Genomic DNA, 13,404 nt, shown 5'->3' with positions numbered 1-13,404 from the left:
TAGAGGTTCACAGGAGGAAAGTGAGTGTGTGGGCCATGGCAGGGAGCAGGGCAGCCAGGCTCCCACCAGACCTTTTCACAGAGATGTTGCTAGAAGCTCTCCTGTTACTGGATTGACATAATCAAGGATCACATCATCCGTGTTCCAGATAATCACAGGGAGCTCATAACTGTGGAAATGACAGAGAGGTGAGACATATACCCTTGTCCCTGGTGCCTGAGAGGGTAGATCAAGCCTGGAGCACAATGCCAGAGCAGCAGGACTCAAACCTTCCCAGCAGTGTGGTTCCTCATGCTCCTCCCGCCAAGCACAGCCCAGCAGTCTCACTGCCAGGCATAAAACCCTTTCTGGACACTACAACCCTACAAGACAAACACACACAGCCAACACAGGTAGCTTTGCAAACCAAATCCCTGTTGCATGGGAAATCCACCCTGCTCTACTAAGCCACAGGAGCACAGAAAGGCTTAGGCAGGAAGGGATCTTTGCAATCTCTGCAGTCTCTGCTCCAAGCTCTTGCTCTAGCTTCACAGTAGGTTGATTGCTCAGAGCCTTGTCTGCATGAGTTTTAAATATCACCAAGCATGGACATTCCAGCAGATCTTGGTCAATCCATCCCTGTTCCAGGATAACTTCACTCTCACTGAGAAAATGTTTTCTCTATACTCAGTTGGAAATTCCCTTGCTGTAATTAGTGTTCATTATCTCTTGTGCTTTTGTCTGAGAATAATCTAGACCTTCTATCTCAAAAGAAACATGAGATCCTCAAAAACAGCAGATTTCCTTCTTCAGCTGCACTTCTTCAAGCTCTCTGTCCCCTAGCCAGACTAACTATTCAAGGCCTGACCTGGACCCTAATCCCATGCCTTACAACTTCAATAACCCTCACCAAACGCCCATTATCCCACCTCTAACCCTTCCCTTTATGCCACTGTGCCCTCCCCTTAATTCCACCCCTTACCAGGACACCAGGACTAGAACTCACAAGTTCTAGGTTAGCAGTCTGAGACCTAACCCACTACACCACGACAAGCGTGCCACTCAGCATCAGACGGTCCTTAGAGGCGTGGCAAGGATGGAGCAGCATTCGCCTGGCATCACCCGCGCGTGTCCTGCTCGCCCCGGGCGCCGCTAATCCCATCACCCGTCCCCCAAAATGGGGAAATGCCACGGGAAATTGCTCTGAAAGCACGGGATCGGTGTCGGAATCAGGCAGCGGAAGCTACGGCCAAAGCTCTGTTTTCCAGAGCACCTCACCAAAGATGGCAACTTGGCCGGAAGTGGCTTCCGCCAGCACACAAGATGGAGCATAGGGGCAGAAATCATGCGGTACAGGACAAAAAAATGGCGGCTGTGGAAGAAGTCACATGATACAGGACAAAAGATGGGATATAAGGGCAGTAGTCATGTGATACAGGAGAAAAGTCATGTGATATAGGAAAAATATGGCGAGTATGGAAATGGTCATGTGATGTACGACAAAAGATGGCTACCAAAGGATGGAAGTCACGTGAAACGGGACATAGATGGCGGGTAAGGACTGAAGTCACGTGATACCACACCAAAGATAATGTGCGCAGCATCTTACGCACGCGCTTTTGGGTAGGGGCGAGTGGTGCCGCGGCCGGTTCTCGCTTCTCAGACAGGCGTTTTTTCCGCTGCCTGAACACGACTCCAGTGCTGATGCTGATCCAGCGCTTTCAATGGGATTTTCCGTGGACTTTCCCGATGTGGGGACGCGGGTTGTGGTGTCAACGGCACGGGCAGAGTCAGGCAGCGGCAGGGACACCTGCGTCTCTGTCGCGCTGTGCCGCTTCTGACTCAAAGTCCCCAGCACATTCCCGCACTTCTCTGTTCCCGCCCGGCCCGGGGAAATAGAGGAAAACACAAAAGCATCGAGGAAGAACAGTCAATGGAGCTACCTGAGTCACCCCCCCTGCCCACAGGGCGGCAGCTGCCTGCATCCGGGAGCAGGCGGCGGGAGGATGCAGCTGCTCTTTACCAGAAGGTGAGAGGTGCGGGTGCCAGAACGGTAGGCAGGGTTTCCCCGGCAGGGAGAGCAGGTGGAAATTGCCGCTTCCCACAACTCTCGGTGAGTACGGGGTGGAGTCCAGACTCAGCCAGGTGGGAGGTGGGGTGCTGTTAACGTCCCCGGGAGCTGCTGAAATAACAACTTGCAGCAGCCTTTCGTGTATGTGTGTGAAAACAGCTCTAATGCTGTAGCCGAATAGAATTAATATCAGATTTGTATAAAATGTGGTGTTTATATCTGGGGCAGTCAGTTCCCTGAGTGTGAAAGTCCTTGACACAGTAAACCTGCATAGTTTTTGAGTTCGAAGTGTTGTGTCCTTAAAATTCTTAGTAAAATATTTTATATTTAATGTTAAGTGGATTTGTTAGAGTAGCAGAAGTGTAGTGGGATAATCAACATTTCTTGTGTCAGAATTAATTTGTCTTCCTTATTTTCCCTTTTTTTCTTTCTAGATAAATGGGGAAAATATTTGGCATAAAGAAGTGAAATGCATGAGGAAAGCTCCATGTTCCCAAGGATTCCCTTGCTTTAGGGATGTGCAGCTACTGAAATGCACCAATAATTCCAGCTCCCACAGAAACCTTCCAAAGCTGGAAGAGACAGGGAAGAAAATTCCAAGAGTGGTGGGAAGTGCTTTTTCCCAGGTCTGGATAGCATTGAGGTTGGAATGACTTAAAAATATTCCTTGCCCCTCTCCTGTGCCAGCCCAGGACTAAGTTGGTGTTCTCTGAGTGGCTGCAGTTCCCTGGATGTGGAGGAAGGCGGTCTGTGCTGGAGAGTGAGAGAAAGGTCCCTGCTGGTTGCTGTGTCCTCGGTGGGCAGAGAGCTCTGATCTTGGCAAGATGTGTTTGTGAGAATTGAATCAATCCTGCCTCCTTTTGAATGAGTTGTTTTAATGAGTCATCAGCAGGGACCACTTTTAGCCAGCTTTAGTTTAGTTTCTTTGTCACAGGTTTCTTTTTTTGATCCTGAAATCACCAAAACCTAAAGTTTGCTGAACTAACCCTGAAATGCTTCAATGAATCAATCCTGCAGAAACTGGAGATTGGATATCTGGGATCTTGTGGCCGTTCAAAGCTGTGTGGATTTACCCCCTGATTTTGGTCCCAAGGGAAACTCCAAGGTGAGAATAATCAAAATGTGAACCAGTTCTTGTGAAACTCAGCTTTCCAAAGCTTTATTCAGGATTAAAAAAAGATGGGAATGCCCTTGGCAGAAAAGTACCTGTGAAGCAAAGCCAAAAATCTTGTTATCATTATTCCTGCCCTACAATGTACTTGTCTGTGAACAAGTGCGCAAAGTTCACAATATGCTCAGTTAATTCAGGTGATGAGTACTAGCTGATGTACAAAGGAACATTCACTTAAAGGCCATGTTAGGGCCTTGAAAAAGTCCAGTGTGACAGGGTGTTGACTGCTTTTTTACAAAAGTAGGTATATTTGTGGTACTGTTGAGGAGTATGGTGCTTAATGATTCAGAGTACTGTTGCTGTGCGTCCTCAGAGAAAGCATTCCACTCCCTCCTCTAAGTGTGTGTCAGCTGCAATTGCTGAAGGACTACTTAGTAGATCACAGAGGAACTCAGGGAAGTAAGCAGCTACCATCTACTTTAAAAATCTCACCAGGCACCTCTGTTTGCTGAAGTGCCTGAAATTTCACTTGCAAAATAAAGTAGTACAAAAGCGGGGAAATATTATTCTCTGTTTGTGATTCTGCTAACATACCACATTGCTGGGCTGTTTGGAAAGGGATGCTGTTTCTCAATCATCTGTCATTTACTAGTGCTTTTCCTTAAATTCTCTGTAGATACAGTAGATAGAGTAGTAGACTGTTTCTGTCAGTTGATGCAGCAAGAAACTGAGTGCATCAATTTTCTAGCATCAGTGCTCTTCAGCTGGCAGCTAGGGAAAATACCATCTTCTTTGGCACTTACCTTGTTATTGCTTCCAAAGTATTCTGAGACCTAGTGATTACAGGTCATAGGGTTAAAAATAAATTTACTTACTTTTTTAAGTTAATATGAACTTCCAAATTCAAACTAGTTGTAAACATTTGTGGCTTTTCCCAAATGAACAGATTTCACCTGAGGGTAACTTACAAACTGTTTTGATTACACTGTAGCCTTACACATATGATTAATCCCTGATTACAGGATATTATGTCTACTCAGTGTTTTGCTGAATGATGAATTTTAAACAATAAGTATCATTCATCTTTTTATTAGTGGAATTTTCAAGAGTCAGAGCAACTTACAAAAATTTCTCACAGATGTCTACAAATTTAGAAATTATATAACCAAATTATTGTAGCCTGTTGTCCTAGGTTAACATTATGATGCTTGTATCCCCATTCGAGAGTTCTGTTTATGTTGGATATTATGTTCTGTGCCTTCAAGACTGGCTCTTAAGATTGAATGTTTTGTTTTGGTTTTGCTATCAGCTGCTCCCCCACGGCTGATGGGACACACAGACAGGGCAGTACACAGTGCTGCTTTTGCTTTTTGCTTTGCTTTTGCTCTTGCTTCTGTTTTGCTCCTGCTTTGCTCTTGCTTTTTGCTTCTGCTCATTAGTTAGTTTAGCTAAGCAGTCCGAATTTTCCCTGGACTGTTTTTGACTTTTCCTTTTTTGGACCTACTCAAACCTGCTCTGGTCTGGGACCTGGGAAACACCGAGAGTTTGCACCTTGTGGCTGCAGCAGCTGCCTCAGCACCGGAGGGACTGATAACAGAGAGACCATCCCCAAGAGAGACTTTCTGAAATTGTAATCTTTTTCAGAGTGGTGAAAGAGTGGTGTCATCTGGTATTGTTCCTTTTGTGTGCTGGGGGGTGCTGTGCCTGTTAAATAAACAGGTTCTTTCCACTTCTCTCGAAGGAATCCTTCCCGAACACGGTTGGGGGGAGGGGCTGTGTGGGTTTGCTTTCTGGAGGGGCCTCCTTTTGGAGGTTTTCTCCCAAATTTGCCCTAAACCAGGACACCTGTATTGAATTTTATTGCTCTGTATCATAAAAGTCTCAGGATTCTTCCTCCCAGGGCAACTATGACACACTTCTTCAAATGTTTGTCTAAAAGCCATTTACAGTTTTTCATCTATAAGAGGTTTTCTCTTTAGTCATTATTAGAATCAGGCCATTCACAGCCATGCTTGGGTCTGTGTGCAGCCTTGCATCTGTCATAAATGTAATTGGAAGGGTAGGTATAAAACTATTCACAAAATCATACAGATATTGATACACACTGCAGTTTTCAAATCAAGAAAATATTTAATGCATTAAACAAGAATGATTCAAAACTGTAGATGAGCTTCAATCACTTTAATTGTGATTTAATTGGAAAAGGGCTTTACCATCTGTCCAAAAGCTTCAGCAACCATTATGTGTGTAAAACAAACAAAAAAGACTGATGAAGGTAAAAGGAGTTTGTGAGGAAGCCTGACCTGTGCTTCCCTATCCTGCTTGACTTTGTTTATGTAAGTCTTTGTGCAGTCTTTGTGCTGTCATCAGAATTTAAGTTTCCAAACTAGAACAAGTTGTTATAGCTCATTATGATGTACAAGTATATAATATTTTTCCTGCTCTCTGAGAATTTCAATGTCTGCTGCATAAATCAACTTGCCTGTACTTCAAAATTGACAGGGTGTGAAAAGTAGAATAGGATTACTGATTTAGTTAAGAATCAGTCATCCTCCAGCCACTGGCTGCTGGCTGGAGGTGCTTTGCTTCATATTGCCTGCACCAAGCTAAAGACAGTTTGTCACAAAACTGTTAGGTGCCAGATCATTAAACCTTATTATACTGAGGCAAATAGATTTTGGGATGAAAAAAATAAGTATGAGGTATGTATATGTTATTAGAGCCATTTAATAAAAAGATTAAAAAAATGAAGAGAGTATTTTCAATAAATTCTGTCTGATGTAATTACTGCAACATAAAGAAACAAAGTACTTTGTCTTAAGGTATATACTAAGTTCAGACAAATGAATGCCTCAGTGAATTAACTGAAGGTTGAATGAAAACTAGTATGTAAGGAATTGGGGGGATGAAAGAAATATAGTTCTCATTTTCTGTGAAATTGAAATGCTGAGGAAATTTCATTTTTTAAACTTCATGACTTAGTGCCTCTAGAAGGAGCTATGCTATCCTTACTGTCATAGAAGTTCTTCAAATTGATGTTCTCATCAGTGAGAACATGAGTGGGTTTTTTCTGACCTATCCTACCAAGCCACTGAAGCACAGCTTATGTATTAGCCATTGCATTCCTCTTTAAGGTCAGCTCAAGTTCATACATGCTCTCACACTATTATAAAAATGAATATGTACATGATTCCATGTCACTGGATCTAGGAGGCATAAGAGCAGTCATTGGTTCAATAAAAATGCTCACCCTTTTACAAGTTCTTGCCACCAAAATGAAGGGAAACATGGTTTAATATTTTTTTTTTCTTCTTGCTCGAGTCCTTTGTAATGACTTCTGTGAAGGCTAATTTCTCCATGGAGAAATACTCTAATACTCTGACTTATGAGAAGTAAGTCTCTTGATTTTGGACTAGACCAGTTTTTCTGGACTGTGGATGTCTTTCTGGGGAAGCTGCCCACAGCTCCCACTAACCTTTGTGCAAGGACAAGATCATTACCAGCCTTTCCACACTTCCACTTTACAAGCTGACTACAATCTCTGTGTTCAGTATATGCCACTTGCTCTCTGAGCAGCTTTGCATTTTCCAAGTAGTATCTCTGTCCTCAGTTAGGCAAACTGTGATTGACAGAACAAAGGAAGAGTGTGTCTAACCCCTCTCTATCCTGCTAATACAGAGCTAAGATGGTAGTTAAGCATGGCCTCATTAAAATGTTGACATCACCTCACTTCTGTAAACACAGCAGTAAGCATGCATTTCATATGTTAAACCATCAAGTTTCCATGAATTTGCTTCCCTGTGAAATACTTCTTTAGAGCCTATGTGTCTCTGCTTCTTCTGCTGCTTTTAATCTCACTGACACATGTGTGATAAGAACAAACATAATGAAAATTATGATATGTCACTAGAATGTTTCCTGGACTCATGGCCAAGAAACTGCCAAACAGTGAGCAATGGCTAGATGTATTGTGGTTTGTTTTTTTTACATAAGCTCCACATAATTTTCAGGAATGTGCTGTAGCAGCCTTTGACTTTAGACGTTGCATGTATTCAAATCTATTCAAGAGTTTGAAAAATATTCAGCCTCATTCTAGTTTGAATTATGAGATTACCAGTATATTTAAGCAAGAATGACAAGCTACCTCAAGGGAAGTCCAGGGCTGTAACATCATGAATGCTGGAATTTCAGCCACTCTGCAGGAAGCTTGTACAGCAAGTACCATGCTTGGTGTGGTAAGAAGGATCTAGGCACTGGCCTCAGCCTCCTGTGCTGGGAAAAGCTGTCTGCACAAACTCCAGGGAAGACAATATAGTTTGGCAGAGACGAGCCATGTGCTTGGAATGACCTTCAAGGTGTCAAGGGCTGCTCCTAGAAAAAAGGCAAAAAGGCAGAATTGTAACTCAGTTTATGTCCACTCAGCTTATGGATGCCTGTACTTCAGGCAAAAGGTTTTGTACCTGTCATGGTTTAAGCCCCAGACAACAGTCAAGCACTATGTAGCCACTCACTCACTCCCCCACAAACAAGATCAGGGAAAGAATCAAATTGGAAAGGTAAAAGTCAGAAAACTTGTGGGTTGAGATAATGACAATTTATTAGAGAAAGCAAAAGCAAAGAAAAACAAGGAATTCATTTTTTCCCATGGACAGACATGTGTTCAGCCATCTCTCGGAGAGCAAACCCCATCACTCCAAATGTCTGCCTGGTTTCCTCCTTCTTGCTTCTTCCTTCTCTACTCAGTAAGTATGATGCCATATGGCCTAGAATATCCCTTTGGTCAGTTGGAGTCACTTGTCCTGGCTGTGTCTCCTCCCAGCTTCCAATGCACCCCCAGCTTCCTTGCCAGTGAGGCAGTATGAAAAGAAGAAAAGGCCTTGGCTTTGTGTAAGCCCTGCTCAGCAATAACAAAAACATCTTTTTTACCATTGCTATGTTCATCAAAATCCAAAACACAGCCCCATACCAGCCACTGTGAAGGAAACTAACTTTCCTCCAATCGAGCCCAGTGCATAACCCAAACCTTGATTTTCTTAGTTTCTCACTGCACTTATAAAAACCCAATCTATCATGCGTGCTTTTTCATCAGTACTATTTCTTTCCCTAGATTTCTATGTAAATAAACAATTAGTCATGCTTGACAGATGAGACATTAAATAAAAAGATGAGCCAATCCAAATGAAGTGTTTGTGGAAAATACTTTTGTGTCACTATCTATATACATTCCTCTCCAGTGAGGAATGCCGCCTGAGTCAAGGTAACTACTGCACCATAAAAAACCAAGCACTGTAGTGATGAAGAAATCTTCAAGCAATGTTCCTGAGGCTCTGTCTGATTATACTAACTGGAACTACAGAATGAATGAAAATGCAGTGTGGTCATTATCTGCCTGGCAGCAATGGCAGAAAGCAGTGGAGATGATATCACAGCTGGGCTGCTGCTGTTGAAGTGCTAGACTTGTACAAAAGAAAATTTGTTGATGAGCAACTAATTACAGGTAATTACAGGCAACTAAGTTTATCTGGTTGTATGTCCATTTACCATATTTGAAAAACAGGTATTAGAACAAACTTCCTTGGGACTCCAATGCAGTTGGATTTCTATCCATGGAAAATGCTCAATATTAATAGTGCTGGCATTGCAAATAATAATGGCATGGGACACAGCGTGCTGAGACCTCTACCTGACAGACTCCCTGCATTCAAGTAAGGTGACAACTCTTCATTTTATGTAGATCAATTTTACAAAACTATTCCTTGAAGTTACACTTTTTCTAGGGATCGGTTAAATGATGATTCTTGATCTGTTGGGTCATCTCAAATCTAGAGGTGATTAGGACACAGCTAGCAGGAACAATTGCCTGTACTTGCTAGATTTGATTCCAAACAGATAATTGAAATTTCATTTATGTTCTATTCTAAGACAGCTGTGCCAACTGGGAGTGCAATGAAAGTGATCGAGTATGTCTGTAACAACACTTCTGGAACTAAGAGAACACCTGGTACCTCTAAAGTTCCGTGTGTGGGTGAGACTCAGTGTATATTGTCTGGGAAGAAGAGCTGGGTGCACAGGCTGAGCAGGTATCTCTGGCATGCTCCAGTTATGTGTCTAACTTTGACAATCAGGACAGGAGGGACTGCCAGGCTCAGGATGAGTATATGAAGACTGAAAAGAATTCCCAGTGCAGGAAGAAAGAGTCTACTCTTTCTTACTTGTTTAGTTAACAATGCATCATTCCAACATGGAAAAACTTTTAAGAAAAAAGTTTATGAGAAGGAGTTTGAGAGTAGTTTCTGCAATGATGCACTTCCTCAAATCACAGGGAAAAGGAGTGACTTGGGTTATCCTAATTAGGCCAAGATTATTTTTGCTTCTATGAGAAGTTTTTTTTTAGTCAGACATGAGAATGGACAAGACTGAATAGCCAACTAGTGGACAACTGCCTCCCATGAGACCAAGTAACTGAAACTTATATTATAAAAATTATAAATACTAGAGTCCCAGGATCTATCATGGATCCTGGCCATCATCACCTTTGCCTTTTTGGCTTCCACAGCATGATGACAATATTTGTAGAGAGAACTGGGTAATGTGAATTCTATTGATGCCTCAGGTTTTAGCTTTTATATTTTTCAGATTCTGTGCTGCTTTCGTGTGTGGGTCTGGGCTTCATATTAGGGGATAGTAAACTCTCTTCACAGGCTAGGTAGACGAAACAATTCCTTCTCCAGCTGGGGACCCAACGACAGCCGATCCAAATTTCAGGCCCAAGAGCATAAACAACAGTGGACTGAAGAGAGAAAAACAAGAAGGATGGGACTTCATTGGCTAAAGCTGTATTTGGACAATTAGCTCCAATATGCTAATGGACCAAAACTTATAAAGTATTAGATCCCGTGACCAGTGGCCTATTTTGTAACCATTTTGGGTTCACCTAGGTTGTAGCCCTAGCTGGGTCTTGTGCTGCCCAAGGTGGATTTATTGAGGTCTCTTAATACTTATTTTATTCTTTAGCTCCGTCTAGTCTCTGTTCTAGGTCAGCCTTCACAAGGCATCAGTTTCCCCCTCCTGTCGCAGTCACCAGAAACTGGTGCCTTGTGAAGGCTGACCTAGAACAGAGACTAGATAGAGGTAAAGAATTAAGTAGATATTTATTAGGAGGCCTCAATGGATACACCTTGGGCAGAACAAGAGCCCAGCTAGGGCTACCGCAGGTGAACCCAAAATGGTCAAAAAATAGGCCACCGGTCATGGGGTCTAACTCTTTTATAAGTTTTGGTCCATTAGCACATTGGAGCTAACTGTCCAGTTACAGCTTTAGCCCATGAAGTCCTATGCTTCTTGTTTTTCTCTCTTTGGTCCACCATTGGTTATGCTCTTGGGCCTGAGATGTGGATGAGTTGTCCTTGGGTCTCCAGCTAGACAAAGTATTGTTTTGTCTACCTACACTGTGAAGAGAGCTTACTATCCCCTAATATGAAGCCCAGACCCACATACAGCCCATACCCCCATAAAGCAGCACATAATCTGAAAAATATAAAAACTAAAACCTGAGGCATCACTATATCCTCACACCCATGGCAGCAGTTAGCTCTGGAATCGCTCTTCCCAAATATAAGAAACCCATAGAAAAACAGAGATAGTCCCTTCATGCTGGAGAGGACTGTAGGAAAGCAGGGCATCCAAGTTCACAGCTGGATTGTTCATACTTATTCCAGAATTAGTCTTGAACATTTGGTGTGTAGTTTCAAGTTACTAGATTGAATTTTCTCCTGATGGAAATAGGTTTAGCAGTCTTTTATGTCTGTAGTGGCTGAACTCTCTGATTGAACTTGGTTTATATGAATATATATTCAGTGAATATTTTTACCTCTCATCCACCCACACTGTGATCCTGAATGGCAAATTAGGAAAGAATAATTTCCTATAATATTTTATATATTTTTGGAATGACAGCTAACTTGTATATAGTGTACTCAGATTTGACATGCAGAAAATTAAACTAAGCATGGGTGCAAATGAACCAATTAAATTTCTAAATGTTATAACTATTCTAGTGCCTTATTAAGCATGCTGAAAATCCATGTAAAAATTAGAGAGCATATTCTATACTCTTTTGGAGTTCATTACAGTAAAGCTTTCAGAGAAAAATATTTTTCTCTACATCACAACATGCCCTTAATTTTACAGGTTTTTGTGCTTCTGACTGACCTCCTTGTAGCAACATATGGAAATTTAATATACAGAAATACAATCTGTTTCTACTTATCTTACTGTCTCAGTCCATTATAAAAAAGCTCAGATGAGGGACATAACACCTTTGTTTCTAGCAGACTTTCTTTGTTATGTGCTGAAGTCATTTGGCTGCAGAATAAGCTGACTTTGTACTTTCCCACAGATAGTAAGCAATTAGAGGCCCTTCAGTATCAGTATTTTTATGCCCAACTATTCTGTTTGGAATGACAGTGTTTAGAGGGCCTTTGGCTGCTGAAACTTCCACTGAAAACTTGTTTAACTCCAGCCTTCAATGAGTTACTGGATAGAAATCTCCAACACTCCACTGAACCTGCTGCAACTTTTATGCAACCCCGTGGTTATGATGATCCCCTCTGACTGATGCACATTTTGTGTTCCTTTTGATCCATTTTCACCTGTTATAGGTCTGCTGGGATTGACTGGGATAGACACAGTAGCTGGTATGGGCTGTTTTGGATTTATGCTGGAAGCCCTGTTGATGAAACAGAGATTTTTCTCCTTATTGCTGCTCAGTGTTTATTCAGAGTCAAGGTCTTTTCTGCTCTTCACCCCACCAGTGAGCAGGCTGAGGAGGCACAAGGAGCTGGGAGGGGACACAACCAGAACAGCTGACGCCAAATGACTCCAGGGATATTCCACAACGTATGGCATATATCTATCATATCATATCATATCATATCATATCATATCATATCATATCATACTTAGCCTATAAAGTTGGGTGAAGAAGAAGGAAGGCAGGGGGGGAACATTTGGAAAGATGGCATTTTTTTCTCCAAGTCACTGTTACATGTGATCAAGCCCTGCTGTTTTAGGGATGGGTAAACCTGACTGCCCATGGGAAGCAGCAAATTATTCCTTGTTTTGTTTTCAAGTGTGCCTGGCTTTTGCTTTCTCTGTTAAACTGTATTTATGTTGGCCCATGAGTTTTCTTAATTTACCCTTCTAATTATCTCTCCTGTCCTGTTGGGGAGGTGCAAGCAGCTGTGTGCAGCTGAGCTGCTGGCTGGGGTTAAACTATGGCATATGGGCCAAAAGAGGCAAATGGATATCTAAGAATAAATCTCTGGAAACTAGAGTGCCAGTGTATGGAACAGCCACACAATGAAAAGCCAGTGTTCATAAAAGAGACAGAGGAGTCCTGCAACTTTATTCTTAGAAAAGGAGAGAGTCTGATAGGGCATATCCCCGTGGGGTCTCTCACAAGGTTTTGGGAGTGCACCCCTCCTTTTATCCTAAACTCCCGGTCACATGTTGCCCTCTTTCTTTCCCCAGTGGCAGAAGCACTAGGAAGGGTACAGCTTTTTCCCAACTGCCTACCAGATGTTCCCCCTGGAACATGTATCGTCAATTTCCGCAAAAAATCCCAAGTTCAGCCTGTCTGGGTTCTGCAATAGTCTTGTGTGTACCCATTTCTCCCATTACCCTAAAGTTAACTGAGTCAAACTGTCTGGGTTCTGTAACACACTTGCACCTCTTCAGGTTAGTAGAGACATTAAGACCCAGTTTGAAGATATTAACACCCATTTCTCCTAAAGACCCCCGCCCATAGAGGCGTTTGTGAAGACATTAGCACCCACCTTTTGTATCACCAGGGAGGCTAAAGTCCTGTCTGAATATTACACAGCAGTTTTCTTTTTTCTGCTGTGTAAGACCTCTCAGTTTCCATGGCTTTCTTTACTAATGGCTTTTAGTACTCATTCTATTATCCTACATTCCCTGACCCCCAATTATATCATAATGTATTTATATAAATGAAATTAACATGATGCAAACTTTTGATAAACTAATTAATAATCTACTGACTTCTTGATTTCTCTATTGATGTTTTATGCCTTATTAAACCTTTTTTTTCTTTTTAAGAATAACTTTTTCAATTTTGAATTTGATATCTAGGAATAAAGAATAGCCTTGGAGATTACTTCATTAAGGAGTTAATTAGTACCGTGCTTTCCACAAATAATCTACATTCTCTTTCCCTCCCTGC

At 42.1% G+C, this 13,404-nt stretch overlaps 1 long non-coding RNA gene across 2 annotated transcripts; it reads left to right on the top strand.

Annotated features, from left to right (window-relative positions):
* Positions 1 to 1,614: 1,614 nt before the first annotated feature.
* LOC136563060 (uncharacterized) lies at positions 1,615 to 8,340 on the top strand. Of its 2 annotated transcripts, XR_010784598.1 has the most exons (3): positions 1,615 to 2,092; positions 2,485 to 3,155; positions 7,814 to 8,340. It is a non-coding gene; the product is annotated as an uncharacterized lncRNA (long non-coding RNA). The 2 variants fall into 2 exon arrangements; XR_010784597.1 differs by lacking the exon at positions 7,814 to 8,340 and having other exon boundaries at positions 2,485 to 5,930.
* The last annotated feature ends 5,064 nt before the right edge of the window (positions 8,341 to 13,404 follow it).

This window comes from Molothrus aeneus, chromosome 15, assembly GCF_037042795.1.
Source record: "Molothrus aeneus isolate 106 chromosome 15, BPBGC_Maene_1.0, whole genome shotgun sequence".
In the NCBI taxonomy this organism is placed as follows: domain Eukaryota; kingdom Metazoa; phylum Chordata; class Aves; order Passeriformes; family Icteridae; genus Molothrus; species Molothrus aeneus.
The sequence above is the reverse complement of the archived record's forward strand: the minus strand, read 5'-3'. Positions and strand labels throughout refer to the sequence as shown.